This window comes from Lissotriton helveticus, chromosome 6 (assembly GCF_964261635.1).
Source record: "Lissotriton helveticus chromosome 6, aLisHel1.1, whole genome shotgun sequence".
In the NCBI taxonomy this organism is placed as follows: domain Eukaryota; kingdom Metazoa; phylum Chordata; class Amphibia; order Caudata; family Salamandridae; genus Lissotriton; species Lissotriton helveticus.
Window position 1 is genome coordinate 1,003,842,445 of NC_136067.1, and position 21,479 is coordinate 1,003,863,923.

Below are 21,479 nucleotides of genomic sequence, written 5' to 3' on the forward strand. Positions count from 1 at the left end.
ACGAGTAAGACAGAGAGAGGTAGACAGAGGGAGCTAGAGGGAGTAAGACAGCGAGAGAGGGAGCTAGACAGAGAGAGGGAGCTAGAGGGTGTAAGATAGAGAGAGAGGGAGCTAGAGGGAGCCAGGACGAGCAAGACAGAGAGAGGGAGCTAGAGGGAGTAAGAGAGAGAGAGGGAGCTAGAGGGAGCAAGACAGAGAGAGAGAGCTAGAGGGACTAAGACGGAGAGAGAGGGAGCTAGAGTGAGTGAGACAGAGAGAGAAAGGGAGCTAGACGGAGCAAGACAGAGAGAGAGGGAGCTAGAGGGAGCAAGACAGAGAGGGAGCTAGAGGGAGTAAGAGAGAGGGAGCTAGAGGGAGCTAGAGGGGGTAAGACAGAGAGAGAGGGAGCTAGGGGGAGTAAGACAGAGATAGAGGGAGCTAGAGGGAGTAAGACAGAGAGGGAGACAGAGGGAGCTAGAGGGAGTAAGACAGGGAGAGAGGGAGCTAGACAGAGAGAGAGAGCTAGAGGTATTAAGATAGAGAGAGAGGGAGCTAGAGGGAGCAAGACAGAGGAAGAGGGAGCTAGAGGGAGTAAGAGAGCGAGAGAGGGAGCTAGAGGGAGCTAGAGGGAGTAAGACATAGAGAGAGGGAGCTAGACGAGTAAGACAGAGAGAGGTAGACAGAGGGAGCTTGAGGGAGCAAGACAGAGATGAGGGAGCTAGACAGAGAGAGGGAGCTAGAGGGAGTAAGACAGAGAGAGAGTGAGCTAGAGGGCGCTAGACAGAGAGAGGGAGCTAGAGGGAGCAAGACAGAGTGAGAGGGAGCTAGAGGGAGTAAGACAGAGAGAGAGCTAGAGGGGGCAAGACAGAGAGAGATGGGGCTAGAGGGAGTAAGAGAGAGAGGGAGCTAGAGGGAGTAAGAGAGAGGGAGCTAGAGGGAGTAAGACAGCGAGAGAGGGAGCTATAGGGAGTAAGACAGAGAGGGAGACAGAGGGAGCTAGAGGGAGTAAGACAGGGAGAGAGGGAGCTAGACAGAGAGAGGGAGCTAGAGGGATTAAGATAGAGAGAGAGGGAGCTAGAGGGAGCAAGACAGAGGGAGAGGGAGATAGAGGGAGTAAGAGAGAGAGGGAGCTAGAGGGAGCTAGATAGAGAGAGGGAGCTAGAGGGAGTAAGACAGAGAGAGAGGGAGCTAGAGGGAGTAAGACAGAAAGAGGGAGACTGAGGGAGCTAGAGGGAGGAAGACAGGGAGAGAGGAAGCTAGACAGAGAGAGGGAGCAAGAGGGAGTAGGAGAGAGAGACAGTGAGCTAGAGGGCGCTAGACAGAGAGAGTAAGAGAGAGAGGGAGCTAGAGGGAGCAAGACAGAGTGAGAGGGGGCTAGAGGGAGTAAGAGAGAGAGAGGGAGCTAGAGGGAGCAAGACAGAGAGAGAGGGAGCTAGAGGGAGTAAAACAGAGAGAGAGGGAGCTAGAGGGAGCAAGACAGAGAGAGAGGGAGCTAGAGGGAGTAAGAGAGAGAGAAGGGAGCTAGAGGGAGTAAGAGAGAGCGGAAGTTAGAGGGAGTAAGAAAGAGAAAGCGGGAGCTAGAGGGAGTAAGACAGAGAGAGGGAGCTAGAGGGAGTAAGGCAGAGAGAGAGGGAGCTAGAAGGAGTAAGAGAGGGAGAGAGGGAGCTAGAGGGAGCAAGTCAGACAGAGAGAGGGAGCTAGAGGGAGTAAGACAGAGGGAGAGGGAGCTAGAGGGAGTAAGACAGAGAGGGAGCTAGAGGGAGTAAGAGAGGAAGACAGAGGGAGCTACAGGGAGGAAGACAGAGAGAGGGAGCTAGAGGGAGCTAGACAGAGAGAGGGAGCTAGAGGGAGTAAGACAGTACCTAGCGCCGTACATTTCTGACAGAGGTATTCCATGCGGTAAGTCGTGAGGGGGTGACACCATGAGTTACCCGCACCGGGTGACACCAACCCCAGTGACGCCACTGGACACTCCCCCCCAGTCACAGATCAGGGTTGAATCCATCATCGTTCTTTAGCTCACTTCGCCACCCCAGGTCAGACACAGCTATATGCAAATCAGTCTTGACCCTGTGCCTCATGGGAACAGTCCACTCAAATTGCCAAGCCATGTCTAAAATGTCATAATTAATTATATACTACATTTTATGCTAATACTTAAACTTTAACAAGAGAGACATTATTTGTCTATGTATACTTTTACTTGGTAACTGAACAACATTACATGAATCAAATGAAGTTATGATATCAAATTAGAAACATACATATCAGCTTTTCAAATTGTTATGAAGCAATGCATTGAAGGAAATGTATTCCAGATCAAGCTTAAAAAACATACCCACACAAAATATACATAAACGTTTCTAGTTTTTGTCACTAACAGAAAACAGAATTCGTGATGTTAAAATGTAGCATCTCTGTATAGTAAAAAAAATGTTTAAGTAATGCTACTTTATAAAAGACAATTACATCAATACTGAGCATATTTTTAAAACAATTTTTTAACATTGCTACAGAATAATCTGCTAATAATGACCAACGTGAAAATCAGGTTGTGAGTGAAAACATTATGCCCCACTGAAATGGAATAATTAGAAACTGTCATTAACGTCCCACTGACACAAAATCTGGTACAACAACTGCAGTGGAAAACACCATCACACATGCCACTGTAGCTGACAATAAAGAGCAAAGCATGCCATCAGTTTATGTGGTGCATAGAGTACGAAGACCTGTAGGACAGACTATGAGGTCGAGGTGTCAAGAACTCCTTGAAACGTTACTTACTCCTGCAACTCATGCTGAGTGACCACTAAGTGATTCCTTGAATCCCGGCAATTCCTCGTTCCAGTGTTCTGCATTCAGCTAACTTTCCTTTTTGAGTACGTTTTTGCAGTAGCGGCTCGTGGAGGGAGGGCCACGGGGCGGTAGGGCGGGGAGGAGCAGGGTGGGGGGTAGTGAACTCCGGCTCATGGCTGACCAAAGTAATGTAAACAAATAAATTAATAAAACAAATTTCATTGTGCGCGCTGAAATGCATTTGGCGTTTCAGCGCGCGCAATGAAATTTGTTTTATTTATTTACATTACTCCGGACGACCGTGATCTGGAGTTTACTACCCCCACCCTGCCCCTGCCCCTGCCCCTGCCCCTGCCCCACCCCTCTACCCCGCAGCACTCCCTCCACAAGCCGCTACTGCCACTCACTTCACGGCTTGCGATTTCTTTTGACCACCCACCTTAGAGCTAGCCCTCATTATTGTTTTTACTTGCAGTCTACCTTCCCGGATGACTTGCACCAGTCCGCATGCCTCATTAGCGTAGCTATTAAGTGTTGACACGTGCCACAGCTTTTCATACCACCATGATTTAAGTAAGTGCTACTAAATGGTTACAGCTTTTTCAGATCTTTTCTCGGATCTGTAGTCTTCTAACTATGTTTTTTACTTTCAGCCCCCTGGTCACCAACTGCTCATCTAACTCACACGCCACTCCAAGCGGTTAGCAACCACTCGCATTACTACTCTGGCCTGTACCTATATAATTTACATTGTTGGGCATGACCAGTCATCTCAGTAAGTTTTAATTACATGGCACAATTCCTTTTCTGCCTTTTCATCCCATGATTCCTCTGATTCATTTCCATGATTCCTCTTGTTCTTTCATGCTAAATTGATTAACTACTGCTATTGTGTAAATTTGACACACTCACAATTCTTCTGAATGAGCCTGTAACACTATTACTCAATTAGTTTCAAATTATTTATTTATATAAGCCTGAACCAGTCATAGAATGGCACAACCCTTGTTGTTCCACGATTAGCTCTACTGTTGCCACAATAATTCAGTTTCGTCACTGGGAGCATATGAGCATCACCTAATTTAAATAACATGGAGCTAGGGACCATATACTAATTAAATATAATTTACAGTTATTATAGATTCTTCTTGCTCACAAATGTTCTGATGATGATCTCTACTCAGTGAGATCGAAACGTCGTCGACCCCCTACAACAAGAGATTCCCTGTATTGTTAGAACATTGTTTCTTGGGTTTCTCTGCCTTATGTTGTCAATGCAATGTATTTTTAAGTCACCTTCATCCACCACATCACGCTTGCTGTCACTTTTTTGTGAGCACCTGAACTATTTTTATATTGCAAAAAATATTTTATAAAACATGTGTTAAATAACTCCTATGTGTCCCTACTAGTAACTGGCTTACTGCTCCTTCTGGTATTAGTTACCCCATATGCCTACATTACTAAAGGCATACTATTTAACGCCTTTCTAATGCAACTGTACATGTCTATTTGGACCTTATTGGCCACTTTGTAAACTTTGTTTTCTTAAACATATTAATTACCTTTTGTTCTAGTGTTGGGGTCCCCTTGTCATTCTTACAACACATCATAATTAAGTCAAAGGGTAGAAAGATTAGAGAGAGCAATTAAAGAAGGCAAAGATGTTACCAAAGTAGGCTTTTAGAAATTAATTGTGGCAATAAAGGGGATGGCTACTCAAATGGCAAAAAAATAATGTGCTACACTCAGGCACCAACATAGGCACATTAACAATAGTCTACATACATGTGGAGGTTCTATGGTTGGCTATAGTGAAATCAACAATATGATGGAGAACAGCTCACATTCAGGTTGAGTTACTACAGCACAGTAGTGATGTTGCAAAGAGCCTTGGATAATTAACCATCACCACTGAAGAAATGCAAACTACTAAGTTAGAAACAGGCCTCAAAAGTCTGTTGGTGAAACGGGAGGGGTTCACTTGTGAGCAGTACGTCAGTGTAGGAACCAGCTATATCTATAAGCACAAGAAGCAAAAGTGTTGAAGGGCAATGAAGAACAACCAGCAATCTCTATAACGGCAAAGTAGTGGATGTCAAAGATGAACATAGCCACATAAACTTTGCCAAAATTGATGTTGTGAAAAAGAACAAATGCTTTATTTTGCTTTGGAAAAATTCAAAATAACATTTTTGTTAGCAAATAAAAAGTGAGTGAATATTTTGTCTATCTTCTGAAACATCTGTGAATATTATTTTTATTGACATTTAAAAACATGTTTTCTTTACTTTAAAAATAGTTATTAATCAAGTCATCTCGATTTGCACGTTCCTCTAACACTCTTGCTTCATCTGGTGCTGGAGGTTGAAAGCAAGGGTGGGTTACTTCAGTCTCTTCTTCTGAATCATCACTTGCTAACTCCATGTGTAAACTGCTACGCACAGCTAAGTTGTGTAGCAGTGCACATGTGGCAATAATGTTACAGCACATTGTGGGGTCATACTCCATTGAGTTCATTATTTTATGTAGACATTGAAATCTTACTTTAATTAAACCAAAGGTTCTTTCTACAATGCTCCTTAGGAGTAAATATTGAGTCATAATCCAAGGCACTAAGAAGTAAACACTTTAACTGGAAACTAAAATAGGTGATTTAGTGTTTGTAATGTTAAAAATTGGTAGTCATTTTATTCCAAATTACCTAATAGCCAGCTATCTCCAAACTCTCCTTTGGATAGCGGCTAATATAGTCCACAGTGCCCACATATATATGAGTCATGAATCCTATCAGAGTATTTTTAAACAACGTCCATAACCAGACTATTTGCATTACACACTACTTATATTTTTATGGAATGTTATTTTTTTCAGTTACGATACACATTGTCTCAGATGGTGGGCAAATTAAAATATGAGCATTGTCTACACAACCAAGCCCATGGAGGAAATGGGTAAGAAACAAGAAAATTCAGAACACCCTACAACAAATTCTTTGTAAAACCCCACCTGCAACTGCCACAGTCCCTTGGGAGTGACCAGAAGCTAGCAGATGTAAACTACACAATACCTGAAAATGTGTAGGTATTGCTAAACTGTGTTGGGTAATTGTACTTATTACAGTGTCAATATCATCTAAATCAAACAAAAAATACCTTCAACTGATCATACAAAGTCACCCTCTGCCTGATCATCCTTTCTCTCCTCCTCCTTTGTTGAGCTCCCAGAATTTGCATTTTCCTCACTACTACATAGAGTGCAGAGTATGTGAAAGATTGCAAGGCATGTTGAGCCTCCTTTTATACTTTTCACCTGTTTACCACCTGATCCCAATCCATGGTATTTTGCATAGTGCAGTGTGTTCACACATTGTTTTATTGCAAATGTTTAATAAATAAAAATAGTGATTCACTATTTGGATTCTGCTTTTAGCAATTTTATCATTTTCATCGTAAAAATAAGAAATGGGTATTTATTCAGTGCGGTGTGCAATTTAGGAGATACTCATTTAGAGAGTTTTTTGTACATTGTAAACTCCATATTTAGCGATTCTTACCATTTAGGGACTGGTTACACACTCACAAACCATTTGTAAATCAAGCTAATCCTCTTTTTGCATCAATTCTGTGTAGGAGAGTGCCTCTTTTCACTTGGTTAGCCCCCACTTTTTGCCTGGTGCATGATGTGGTTTCTAATTGAAAGTGTACTGGGTCCCTGCCAACCAGGTTCCCAGTGTCAGATCTACTTCCTAATACTCTACCATGACTGGCAAAACTTCAGCAACCCCTATAAGTTCCTAGTAAATTGTGCCCTAGGGCATTGGCTCTGAAGAAGGTCCACTGGGCAGCAGCACAAATTGTGCCACCCCAGAGACCCCTCACCAAGACTATGCACGCAGCCATTGCAGGCTGCCCATCTTGGTGCAGAGAAAACCGAAGAGTCGACATGGCACACAGCCGTGTGTGCCATGCCCCCTTACACTGCATGAGGAATTGGTAAATCACTCTAACTGCAGGCATTACAGCCCTAAGGCAGAGTGCACTATATCCCATGTGTGGACATATCTGCATGAGCAAATATGAACTTACAATATTAAGTACATTCTTGGATATTGTAATTGCACAGGTAAGCAATAAAGAGTACATGGGCTAGATACTTGTCATGAAGAGTTTCATAGCTCAATGATGGCTTCACTCTACCCTAAGGTGTTTGGTACCTAACATCTTGTGTTAATAAAAACTCCCTGATGCCTGTGTTGCATTTATTAATAAATGCAAACAGGAGACCCTTTAGAGGGTCCTCTGAAAACCTGCAAAGCACTGGTGTAGGTTCTTACTAGTCTTAGCCAGCCTACTACCACGAGACATGTTTCTGTCCTAATGCGATGAAAGCCAGCACTCTCAGAGGCCAGAAACAAAGCCTGCTATGCGCAAAGGGGGTTCACATCTCCAGCAGAGCAGGATGGCCTTCCAAAGCAGAAAGCTTCAAAGGTGATGCTGCATTTGAAATACAACCCAGGCAGCTCCAGCTAGTGAATGATCTCATCCCCAATTCCTGCTCCACATTTCACAGGAGGACAGGTAGGAAAATTAGGAGGTAGGTCCCCATTCAGCCTGCACCACCCCTAAGGTGAAGCAGGGTCATTTCCCTCCATCGTGGTTTGTGAGGGAATTAGCCAATTAGGGTATGGACACACTAAAGGTGGGTAGCCCATTGGCATTGCAAACAAGCAACTGCCATTGCCCCGGCTGCTTCCAAACTGAAAGCAGTCATGGCCCGATGAATGTAGGCAAAGCACGTCATTGAGCCTAATGTAGGAGAAACTCAATAAAGAAAATAGTACACCTGATAGAGCGCGCGAGGCCACCCGACCAATAATTTCGCCGTTTCCGGCTTCGGGCCCATATACTTTCAAAAATCACCATACACATTGACCAGGTGACTTCACGAGCTCTACCAATTTGTGTGTGTTCCCTACTATTGTTTCAATGTACCCGACTTACCATCCACTAATACGGGTACCTAATGACCACAATGAATCAGGGAGCTAGCTGTAAAAGGAAAGGCAAACCAAATACAAACCCAACCAATAACATTCAAATATTGTTGAAAATGACCACGGACAACTGGAAGTTTTAAAATGTTTATCTAAAGTTCATTGTTTTCGTTCATCAAATACACGAGAATGAGACATTCAATGACTAAGATAATATAAATGATATAACTATAGAGAAATAAAGACAGGGTAATCATTGAAATACTGACATAAAATGCAACGGGAAGATACTATGCAATTCAGTAATATTTAAGCATGGGCAGGCTAGGCATGTATAACTATAGGAGGGCCTATAAAGAGTAACACGCTAAACTTAAAGTGAATGAACCTTTAAATAGTCTAGGTAAGGAGGTTCTAGACCATATCAGGAAATGACAAACTGCAATGCAAAATATAATTTCTATCAAGTGAGAAGACATAGGAACAAATTTATGAGAAAAATGCAAATGACTTTCAATAGTTGCGGAAAGACATGGAAAAATAACATATGCAAAGGTGTCACTTTATTGTAGCAAAAGGTAGAAATATAGAAAGGTGCAAGTTTTAAGGAACTTAGAACAGTATTTACCTAGACTGGTGTGGAAACCAAACCCTGGCCACGGGTCAGTTAAGGACAGGAAACCCTCAAGGAAGGATACCCCTCAAAGGACAGCAGATGCAGAATGGACACCCAAGACAGGACAGGATACCCTCGGAATAGGAATCAGGACAGGACCCTCAGGACAGGACAGCAAACCCTCAGGACAGGACCGCTCAGGACAGGACCCTTAGGACAGCAAACCCTCAGGACAGGACCGCTCAGGACAGGACCGCACCCGCAGTTGGAAGCAACGCCTGCGCTCCACCCTCTCTGCAGCTATCGATCAAGACCCCGATTGGGTCAGCGAACTCCCAGCAAAGTGCTTCGCCAGCACTTTAAGGTTCAGTAGAACCTTAGTCTATGGTCAAATTCGGACAGAGTGCTCCGCAGCTCTCTGTATCTTCAGTCACCTATTGAGTACGATGGGTCAATGACAGGTCAGCTAAACCAGACAAGTCGGACAATTTCCCTAGGTGAACCCAGGGTAGATATACTGTTTTGGGGCAGTGTACCACCCCCCAATGTTGCAAAGTGTCAGAATCCCTCAATTTGGATTGGTCCTAAGGTAGGATTTGGGTAACACACCAATCACAATACAACATTTCAAGCCTGTATTTGCATGCTTGGGTACCGCCTAGTAAGATTGGGGTTCCCATGAGAAGCTACACGGCAAACAGTAGCACAATATTACAATGTAACATATAAGGAGCCACATTCGCTGTTCTCGCGGGGCAGAGGTGACTTTCTCAGGAACATCTTGCCCATCACTGCCAACTGGCTGTGTTCCATCAGTCAAGGTCCACTGTGCCTCAGAAAGTTGCGCAGGCGCAGAAGGGACCTCCAATATGGCTCTCCTCTCTCTCAGACCCCCATTCCCCGCGGTACATGAAAAGTAAGCGAAAACAAATTAATACATAATAATGTCATCATGAGAACACATCACATGGTTTGTACTTTAAACTTATCATCAAGAATTATACTTATGCAGATTAAATGTTAGCTACATGGAAACAATGACACGAGCGAACTGCACGAGCAGTATAAGCTATGTATTACGCATGCGCAGGAATTTCCCTCCAATTCTGTAGACGCGTCAGGACACGTGAGTATGGCTGACGCATGCGCAGTAACTAAATACAAGCGGCGGCCATATTAAAGGACACGGATTAGATGCATTAGAAATAAACATAGGCAAGCTTCATAAACTTTGCCCAAACAAAATAAACGTTAGTAAAACATACACTTGTTACCTTGTTACACATAAACGAGGTTCATGACTTCAGCAAGTCCGCAAAATATGCGAAGCTTTGCTTCATCAATCCCCTCTTTGATGATATTTACTATCATCACAAAATAAATGGAACCAGATGCCAACTTTCTTTCACACTTTATATAGCTCTATCTCTTCCAGCAATCGTTCTAACTTTTCTCTTTCAGTTCTGGTAGGGTGAGAAGTCTTCACCTTTTTGTATATCTGATCATTCACTTCCTCTAATTCGATCTCATCCACACTTCGTTTCACTCCTCTTGCATTTACCTCGTGCTTTTTGGTGCGCTTACGGTATTTACAACAAATAAAAATGAATAATATGATAAGACCTATAATTCCAATTGGCATCAGTACCTTAAACAATAAGCTTTTACCTAAGCTAGCAAGCCAATGACCTACATTTGAGAGACCATCTACCAGTCTCTTCCAGGCACTATCAACCTCGAGTGGTTTGAGTTCCTTTGTCAAATTAGTAATATTTTTCACATATCTTTTGATCTGTACACTTTTATCCAGAATATAAGTGCAACAATGTTGCGCCCTCAACATCCGGCAGACTCCGCCCTCTTTCGCTAATAAGGTGTCAAGAGCAAGTCTGTTCTGCAAAACCATTGATCTAATCGCAACCATTTCGGTATTGATCAGCAGAAATCCATGAGCTGTCTCAGTAGACAATACATCCACTATAGTAGACAATTTGCAAATTCTGTGAGTGTTCAGAACCACTCCCACTCCAGGTATCAGTGCACTGAAAATACTACCCATAATTTCACCTATACTTTCTCTTTTACTACGCACTAAGCCATTAGTATTTTCACTGCTTCCAGCAACTCCATTCACATGGTATATTTTCGGGAAGACAATGCCAAAATAGCAACTTCCATACCAGTGATCCGGCAATTTGAAATAAGCCTTGTCCCCACAAATATAATAAATTCCAGGAAACACAGGCTCTGACCCATTTTTGAAACCCCAACCCCCAATTACCTTGTAATTATGTTCGCATTCATTGGAACCAATGAAAATGTTATTATAATAGCTAGTCTTCTCGCGGTGAAGACATAGCTTGCCTTTCTTTTCAAAATCCAGCAACAGAGCAGGACCCGCTCCACCAGATGAGGTGCCTTCCATGTTCTCTGCCCATCTCGGCTTTTTCTGACTTTCGTCATTAGCCTTCTTTTGAATTTTAATTCTCCTTTTCTCTGCCATGTTCAGGAACATCTTTTCCTGCTCACGCAAAGAACAAGTCAAGTTGTCTCTGTGTGCGTCTGCTATGTCAATGTTACCTATAGTCAGAAAGTAGTCTCCCATATATCTTATTGTGTCACTTTTGGTATGTACAGGATTCAAGTTCCCACGTATAGGAAGTTCAGAAAAAATCACGTCATTGTTAGAATAATAGTACTGTAACGGTCCTCTTTTGTAAAATAAACTAGCTAAAATGCTACAGGAGATTCCATATGTCAACGGCAAGTGATGGTATGTCACGCCTTCAGCTACAGAAGTAGGTAGCTTCATGCAGACATAGCAATCTTCAATTTCCATAGTCTCTACATAGTGTATTAACAAGTTTGCGAAAACATTTAAGTGTGTCTTGTTCTTAACTCCATGATAATGTAGTCCTCCCTCATCTGATGCTTCTAAGTTTTGTTTTGTTTGTCTCAGTGCTCTTTCATGTCTTGCTACACTCTGTGTTGTCAGCTCCTCACTGTCAGTATTTACAACTTCAGTAGGGACAATGTTAGTATCTTTACTTACAGCAAAGGGAATGAAAATTGTTAGTCCTATCCAGATGACTATCAGTACTACTATACTACATATACACACCTTGCAGCACGTCTTGAAACGACTGCAACTAGGTCTACCATTCACAGTTGAATCAGACATTTCGGCTCAGAAGAAGTTTCTCGACCCCTCTTTGTGTCTTACACAACTAGCTTACTTTGTGCAAATTCACGGTGGTTCGTCTTCTTCTTCAGCAGAGTACTCAGGGACGGGCTCTCCGTCGCTTACGTCAGTTATATCAAGATCTTCAAGTTCTTCCAAAACCAGTGTCCATTCAGGAGACTTGTACTTTTTATTTTGTCTTTTTATTCGATCACTCCTTCTTTTGGAAGAGTTTTCCTCTTGTTCGGCTATCCTCGCACTTCTCCTTGCTTCTGCACGTTTTTCTTCCACTGTCTTTATCCTTAGCCTCAATTTCTTTATGAACCTAGGCTCAAGGTGCTTTCTTTTCTTAAGTCTTTTAGTTGGCACTTGGACTTCGTTTTCTTCTCTTACCCTCTTGTTCTCTTTAACATGTGGTAATTCGGCTTCATTCTCTTCTTCTCCTTCTATCTGGCTAGTTCCAGGGCTAGCATTTATTTCTTCTGCCTGGTTACTAATCTGGCCTTGTTCAGGAATATTTTGTTTTTGACTTTTGATTGTCTCTGTTTCTGTTTCAGTTTCAGTTTCTATTTCCTGAACCCGTTCTTCTATCCCTATCTGATCCTGTTCAAGCACTTCGATCTCTTGATTTTCTTCTGCTTGAACTATTATTCTATGTCTAAGCTGTCGCTTATCCACATCAGGAGTTAGTGGAGGTGTATCGAACACCTGTTCTGTCCCTGTCTGACCTTCTCCTTCCTCAGTTTTGATGTGAATCTCAAGAGGCTGAGGTTCTTCGCCTGTGCCTTGCTTTTCCTGACTAGTCCACTCTCTACCTTCACAAAGTCGCTCTCTTGTTCGGATGGGATCTTCGGTCAGATCAATCAATGGTATCCACTCTTCTGGCCATATGCTTGGCAGCTCGTCATCAGCTACTTCTGGCTCAGTTTCTTGGACCCCTTCAGCAGGCTGGATTCTTGGCAGTTCATAGTCAACTACTCCTGGGCCAACGTCTGCTGTTCCTGCAGCTTGACTGGTACTGGGCTGTACGTTGTCAGCTACTTCTGGTCTGGCTCCTGCAGAGTCCTCTGCTGGACGCCCTTCTACTTCAGGTTCCTCGTCTGGTAATACCTTTTGGGTGTGTCCGGCGTGGATCCACTGGGGAACACCTGCACACTTCACTGCGGTGGTTGTTACCAGGATTACTTGGCGTTTCTTTCCCCACCTTGGTGCCAGACAGCTTGACCGAGTGTGCTTCTTTATTTTGACCCAGTCTCCCGGAACCAAGTTGTGGAGAGGAGTCGTTGGATTGAGGATGCCGTCGTCTCCAATCTGGCGAGAGATAGAACGCACTTGGTCACCCAATCTTCTGCAGTATTCAAGCACCAAATCATCAGTAATACTCAACAGTTTGCTTCCTGGCACCCATGCTTGTCTCATCACTCTTCCCATAATGATTTCATGGGGACTTAGGCCTGTCTTGCGGTCAGGAACACTTCTCAGTCCCATCAGGACCAGGGGCAAGGCCTTCACCCAGTTCATGCCAGATGCATCGCACCGCTTTGCTAGTCTGTTTTTGATAGTTCCATTTATTTGCTCCACTACTCCAGAAGCCTCTGGATGATATGCACAGTGAAGTTTCTGCCTTATTCCAAAGGCCTTACAGAGTTCAGCCATTATTTCATTCTGAAAATGTCCACCCTTATCTGATTCAATAATGAATGGTACCCCGAATCTAGGTATCAGCTCTTTTAGTAAACACTTGGCTACTGTCAGTGCGTCACTTTGGGGAGTAGGGTAAGCTTCTACCCACTTTGAAAATAAGCAAACGATGACAAGGACATATCGCTTCCCTTCACAACGGGGCATGGTGATGAAGTCAATCTGCATCCTTACAAAAGGACCCCCTGATCTCCCAATTTTGCTCAGTTCTACCATTGTCCTCTTGCCTGGGTTCATCTGTTGACATGACAGGCACCTCTGGCAGAGGGACTCTGCTACTTTCCTGAACTTTTTACTGTACCAAGTCTGTTGAAATACCAGAATCATGGCATCCCTATCAATGTGTGATCCCTCGTGTATTAATCTTGCCATTGTGCCAAGCAAGTGTCTGGGTAATACAGGCATACCAGTTGGGCCCAAGATGACACCATCCACACGTCTCGGTCTACACCCATCCTCCTTCCATTTCTCTCTTTCTTGCCATGGAGCCGCTTCCTGCCATTCTCTCACTTCATCCCATGTAGGCACTTCTTCAAACACCTGAAGTTGGCAGCTGGCTCCAATTCCCCCTCGTTTAGGATTAATGATATAGTGATCTCTGGGGCACCATTGGGCCACTCGATCAGCATAATCATTTCCCAGTGATACTTTGTCCATGCTCTTCTTATGAGCAACGCACTTTACCACTGCCAGTTCTTTTGGTAACTGGATGGCCTCTAAAAGGTCATGAACAACTTTTCCATTTCGAATGGGAGTACCTGAGAAAGTCAGGAATTCCCTCTGTAGCCACAATTGGCCAAAATCATGCACAACACCATAACAGTACTGACTGTCAGTGTACACTGTTATGCGTATGTTTTTCCCAATTTGGCAAGCTTTTATCATCGCAATCAATTCGGCTACTTGTGCAGACTTTATGTTATATAGATAACCTGCTTCTTCAATTTTTGTTAAGGAGACTACAGCATAGGCAGCACTCAGGCCTCCTAGTTCATGTCTCAGACAGGAACCATCCACAAATAATTCCATGTCATGCACAGGCAATGGAGTTTCTTTAATGTCTGGGCGTGGCTTGGTACTGAACTCTGTCAGATCGATGCAGTCATGTTCATCATCATCCCCATCTTCCATATCTATGGGGTCGGGGAGTAAAGTGGCAGGGTTCAGAATACCACACCTAACAATGCTACATTTGCTGCACCCACAAGAATCCTCTCGTATTTAGTCAGCCGACTAGGGGTGAGATACTGAGTTTTTGTTCTGGTCAATAAAATTACCACTCCATGTGAAACATACACAGTCACAGGATGTCCCATGACAATGGACTCACTTTGTTCCAAACGTGCACAGGTAGCTGCTACTGCTTTCAGACAGCCTGGTAACCCAGCAGCTACTGGGTCCAAGGTGGCAGAGAAATAGGCCACAGGCCTTCTGGTCGTGCCATGTTCCTGTGTCAGGACTGACAATGCGCAATTATCGCGAGTGTCACAGAATAGGGCAAACTCTTTGGAATAATCTGGCATTCCCAACGCAGGGGCTGTATACAGACAATTCTTCAGTTTGGTGAAGGCCATTAGGCTTTCATCATCCCATTCTACTATATCTGGCATTCCTCTCTTAGTCATTTTTATCAAAGGCCTGGCTAGGACTGCAAATCCCAGAATCCACTGCCTGCAGTATCCTAGTACACCCAGGAACATTCTGATTTCTTTTTGGGTACGGGGCAACTGCATCTTTTGAATTATTCTCACTCTTTCTGATGTTACTTTTCTTACGCCCTTTTCTATCTGGTGTCCTAGATATTTCACTGATTTTGCACAAAACTGTAGTTTGTCAGGGGCCACTTTATGTCCTTTCTCACACAGGTGATTTAGTAGGGCAATGGTGTCAACTACACAGTCCCTATGACTCTTAGACGCCAGTAGAAGGTCGTCTATGTACTGCACCAGGATAGAGTTCCCAGGTAAGATCAAAGTTTCTAGACATTTTTTCAAGATCTGATTAAAGATAGAGGGGCTCTCTGTATACCCTTGAGGGACCCGGTTCCAGCAATACACGTGACCTTCGAAGGTGAATGAGAAAAGAAATTTGCTGTCGGGGTGCAAGGGTATCGAAAAGAATGCATGACATAAATCAATCACAGTGAACCACTCAGCATCCCAGGGAATCTGGTACAGAATCACTGCAGGGTTCGGGACAATAGGGCAACAGGGAACTACAATTTTGTTTACCTTTCTCAGGTCCTGCACTACCCGGTACTTGCCACTAGGCTTCTTGATGCCCATAATCGATGAGTTGCATGGGCTACTCATTACTTCCTGTATGATGTTTCCTTCTAGCAATTTTTGTATCTCCAGTGTCACACCGGCTTTTACTTCAGCATTCATTCGGTAGGGCTTGGTATTAGGGTATACTGCATTATCTTTGATGGCTATCTGTATGGGGTCTACATCCTTCATTAATCCCACATCTTTTCCAGTGAAGTCCCACACATCTGGCTTTACTGCTTCTTGGAGTTCTCTGGGCAAGTCCTGCAGGGTCAATCTTTTAATTTCCGAGTCAGGTCTGAGTAACAATAATTTATAAATGCCATCTTCATCCGGGGTCTGAATTTCAACCCCCTTTGGTGTGCAAAAGATAGTACAGTTCATTTTGCACAATAAATCACGACCCAGTAGATTCACTGGGCTGGTGTCACAGACGACAAACCTATGCATTTGTTTAAAATTTCCAATTGAAATCTCCATTGGTTCGGTAACAGGAGTACTAATCAATTGATTAGATACACCCACTACTTGGATATTTTCTCCCGAGAGGGGTAGGTTTGGAACGTCCACTGTTCTCACAGTAGAACGGGTAGCGCCAGTGTCCAACAGAAAGGTGACATCATTTCCGTCAACCTTTCCTTCAATGTATGGTCCGGACTGGTCTACCGGCAAGGAAGCGCCAAGTACGCACTCCTCGTCCTCCCCTCTCAGGCCCCGTCAGTACTGGTCATTACACAGGAAGGTATCATTCAACAGATACTGCGAAGTTGCTGCATTTCTGTTCTCACCGCTTTCCCAAACTTCTATCTCCTCACCCTCTGCCTGTTTTCCCCTGTATACCTGCTTTGGTGCCCGAGGCACCTGAACTGTTTTTACCTGTGGTTGAGTCTTTCTTGGTCTTTCTTTCTGCGTCTGTGGAGTTAAATCAGGTGTTTTGGCGTTATCGTCTATCAAATAGGGACACTCGTTACGCCAGTGTCCAAATTCGCCGCATTGATGGCAGGGAAATTTCTTCATAGCCTCTTCCCTGCTAAATTTGGGCCGGGGCTTTCCTCCACCCCCTCCCCCAGGACCTTTGTTCTCAGCATTTTTAACCAGGTTACTCAACTGTTTTTCCTGCTGTTCTGCGAGCTTAACTTGAGCCCACATCACTTTCTCCTTAAGGGCCTTTTTCTTTTCTGCCATCTCGTCCTCGCAGTATTTTGCGTACCGCAGGACCTCATCCATCTTTTTTGTATGCCAACAAATTTTATTATCTTTTATCCACTGACAAATTTCGGGTCTTAAACCATTTACAAACCTGTAAATAAAATGCGTCATGTCTTTCATCTCAATGTTATCGATACCACTGTATGTTTTAAACACCTGCAATAACCTCTCATAGAAGGAGTGCACTGTCTCGTCCCTTTCCTGTGTTGTTCTATCTATCTTGGTCCAATCAGTTTCCTTTGCGGGCACCTTTTCTTTCAAATGCTGAATTACCTGCTCATATTTTCGCATGACATCCTTCGATGGCTCCCCTGTTTCTTTATTCCTTGGGTACTCTTCACTAGGCCAGTCTATGGCTATTTTACACTGGGTCCATAGATCTACCGGAACCACAATGTCGAAAAACCCATCCAGGTCTTTCCACAGACATTTCTGTACTTTCACGAACCTTTCCACCTGCCTGTACCAGTCTACTGGTTTCTCTCGTAATTTTGGAAAATCATTCGTAAAGGACACAATATCCTGTCTGGACCAAGGGACATGCACATATTTCCCTCCTGGTACTTCGCGCATGGGGCATAACTGCTCAGGTTTTTCTACCTCCCTTAAAGCAAACTCAGGAGTCGCTTGTCGGGAGCGAGCCTCTTCTTTCTTTCTCGCCCACCTGCTTCTCCATCTTTCCACATCTCCCCATTTTTGCAGTACCCCCAATAATTCTTTGATCTGCAACTTTTTCCCTGCCACATTCAGGTGTTCTATATCCTTGTCTGAGAAGTCTGCTCTGCACGGTTTCTGCAAGGGCTTGGATTTTGAAATATCTACCCCCATACTGGCTGCGGTGTCTGTCAGTTTCTCGTGGAGCACTCTGGTGTTCCTTGTAAAGCTTTTACACATAAACAACAACTCTTCTTCAGAGTAGGTATTCAATCGATCCAACCCCACATTTCCTGCCATTAATTCTTCTATTTCTACCCTCAGCTTGTAGAGGTCTAAAGGTTTCGTTTGCGGAGTCTGTTTCTCTAATTCGCGACTCCAATTCTCAATTTCTTCTGGCGTTACTAAAGAGACACTCCTAGTACCTGTAGCCGATTCCATTTTTATTTCTTTCGCATTAAAAGGGTTATGCCTCTGCTGCATTCCCTTTCCGGTCTGTTTGTTTGGCAAGTCCAAGAACGCAACTTCAGACTCACACTCACTGGACTGATCATCTATGATTATCGGTTCCTGTCTCGGGGGTGCCATGACTGGGGTCATAACTGGAGTAATCGGATTTCCCTGACTATTTCCGTATAACGGAACCACTGGTCCAATAGTTACTGGAATAGTCAACGCCTCAGGAATGGTGTTTAACTGTGAAATTTTCTGAATTATTTCTGTCCTTTGTCTAGCTAGAGCCTCTTGCTCCTTTTCCACTAGTATCCTTCTTAATGTCGTGTCATGCAATATCTGTGGGGTCAATGGAGGAGTAAAACTCGGGGCAGTAGGATGCGTTTCACTTGGTCCCCCACCATAATTTGGTTTTGGGAACAATGTTCCGGCGTTAAAGGACCTGCGCTCTTCCTCATATGGAGGTTGAACTAACGGCAGTCCTGAACTCGATGGTTTCTCTTCATTTTCATACAGGGGTCTGGGAAAGAAAACTTTCGTACGTGAATATTTGTCTTCTTGGTTTGCGGGCACTTTGGGATATATATCCCTTGTTTCCGCCGGTTCGGGTTTCTCAAAATAGGGCAATACTTGACCACCCCCTCCCAGTCCTAGGGATCTGTCCTCTTCCTTTAGGAAGTGGCGTCGGGGAGCATCTCCTACACTGGAAGGTCGGGTTCCCTCATTATAAGGTGGCGGACTTCTGGTACAGATTTCGTCTATCAATTCATCATCTGACTCCCCAGGGGCCCCCCAATGCTTACATTTTTCAGTACCTTTCTCACCCGCTGCAGGGTTATGACATGCTGGCATCATGGGAAACAGACCCTCAACAATCATGCTCTGCCTCCATTGTTTCATCCTTTTGTCCCTGGACTCCTGTTTCAGTCTGGGGTACCACTTGGTCAAACCCTTGTCCATTCGGGGTCTTTCTCTTTCAAAAGCCTCAATCTCCCATTCCTCTAATGCCTCATACTGCGTTAGTCTCGGTCTGGGATGCAGTTCATTCATCCGAGTTCTTAAATTAAATAAGATCCTACCATTGAAAGTACCATCTAACGGAAACGCCAATACTCCGTCATCTTTTGTGTACTTCACCCAATTCTCCAACCACACACAGGTGTTGTACCCTCGGTCAAACATCATGAATGAGGCGGGAGTATTGGGTGGTGGGACGAGAACACCTTCTCTAGATTTAATTTGTTTGTCCGTTTTAAAATAATTTTTCACCCTACTTACAAGGGACAATTTTCTCTTAGTTCCATACATAATATCGTATCTATTAGTCTTCCACTGATCCCTTTCAAACCCTAGGTGCCTTGGATCAGGTCTAGTTCCTGTAGTCTGCGAGTGCCACATACGACTTCTACGCTTAACTTTGTTTACAAACTACCTCCAATCAGAACGCGCTTCAGAATCCGTGCGACCAATGGGTGCGTGACTCTAAATAATCTCCGCCAATGGGTGCGCGGCCCATTCGTGAGACAGTTCTCACTCCTCGGCGCTTCACCCCTCCTTTACAATTCCAGTCCCGCTACCCGCCCGTTGCTTCTACCAATCCCAGCGCGGCACGGAGTGACGTCAGAGGCGCTTCGCGACTGACTCCCTCCCTTCACAAGGTAACGGAAACTTTCTTTCTTTTAAAAGTGCTCAGTGCTTGGTTATTTTACAACGAATACACATTCGCCACAGTGCTCAAGTGTCTAGATAGGAAGATTTCTTTTACTGCAAGTAAACTACTTCCATTTACTTTTCACACGCTGCGGGTAGATCTCTTCTGCCTACCCTTCACTCTAGCATCGGTGAACCTGTTATTCCCCTAAACTCATCCACTTCTTTCTGGGATATGTTCCGAGTCTAAGGTTTCCCAGCGGACCCCTTTGCTTTCACCCAAGCTCCGATGAACCTGCTACTCTTCCGATGTGACCCTTATTAGGTTACGCCACTATGGGAATTTTGCCAATGAACCTCGTTACTAACATTTATTCACACATGTATTCAGAAAACCCTAGTTAGTGCTTCCCGGTTATCCTAACCTGCACCTAACTTTCCTCGAGCCTGTGACCTCTGGACAATGGATTCTATTCACCACTTGCCCTTTCAATTCCCCGGGGAGTTCGGACAACAAGAAACAATACGGTTTACGAACGCATGGATTAATACATATATCAATATAAGAACAAGAATAATAACAATACAAAAATTCATGAATTTCAGCAGCGTATTCACAAGAGAGTGATCAGTTCCCTGGAATGGCCGCTCTTATAGCAGCATCAATGTACTAGCAGCTTCCGATTTAACTAGCCTAACTAGTCCTACCTAACCTTTAGCTAGTCCCTAACCATACCTCTGCTACCAGAAAAACTGATAGAGCGCGCGAGGCCACCCGACCAATAATTTCGCCGTTTCCGGCTTCGGGCCCATATACTTTCAAAAATCACCATACACATTGACCAGGTGACTTCACGAGCTCTACCAATTTGTGTGTGTTCCCTACTATTGTTTCAATGTACCCGACTTACCATCCACTAATACGGGTACCTAATGACCACAATGAATCAGGGAGCTAGCTGTAAAAGGAAAGGCAAACCAAATACAAACCCAACCAATAACATTCAAATATTGTTGAAAATGACCACGGACAACTGGAAGTTTTAAAATGTTTATCTAAAGTTCATTGTTTTCGTTCATCAAATACACGAGAATGAGACATTCAATGACTAAGATAATATAAATGATATAACTATAGAGAAATAAAGACAGGGTAATCATTGAAATACTGACATAAAATGCAACGGGAAGATACTATGCAATTCAGTAATATTTAAGCATGGGCAGGCTAGGCATGTATAACTATAGGAGGGCCTATAAAGAGTAACACGCTAAACTTAAAGTGAATGGACCTTTAAATAGTCTAGGTAAGGAGGTTCTAGACCATATCAGGAAATGACAAACTGCAATGCAAAATATAATTTCTAACAAGTGAGAAGACATAGGAACAAATTTATGAGAAAAATGCAAATGACTTTCAATAGTTGTGGAAAGACATGGAAAAATAACATATGCAAAGGTGTCACTTTATTGTAGCAAAAGGTAGAAATATAGAAAGGTGCAAGTTTTAAGGAACTTAGAACAGTATTTACCTAGACTGGTGTGGAAACCAAACCCTGGCCACGGGTCAGTTAAGGACAGGAAACCCTCAAGGAAGGATACCCCTCAAAGGACAGCAGATGCAGAATGGACACCCAAGACAGGACAGGATACCCTCGGAATAGGAATCAGGACAGGACCCTCAGGACAGGACAGCAAACCCTCAGGACAGGACCGCTCAGGACAGGACCCTTAGGACAGCAAACCCTCAGGACAGGACCGCTCAGGACAGGACCGCACCCGCAGTTGGAAGCAACGCCTGCGCTCCACCCTCTCTGCAGCTATCGATCAAGACCCCGATTGGGTCAGCGAACTCCCAGCAAAGTGCTTCGCCAGCACTTTAAGGTTCAGTAGAACCTTAGTCTATGGTCAAATTCGGACAGAGTGCTCCGCAGCTCTCTGTATCTTCAGTCACCTATTGAGTACGATGGGTCA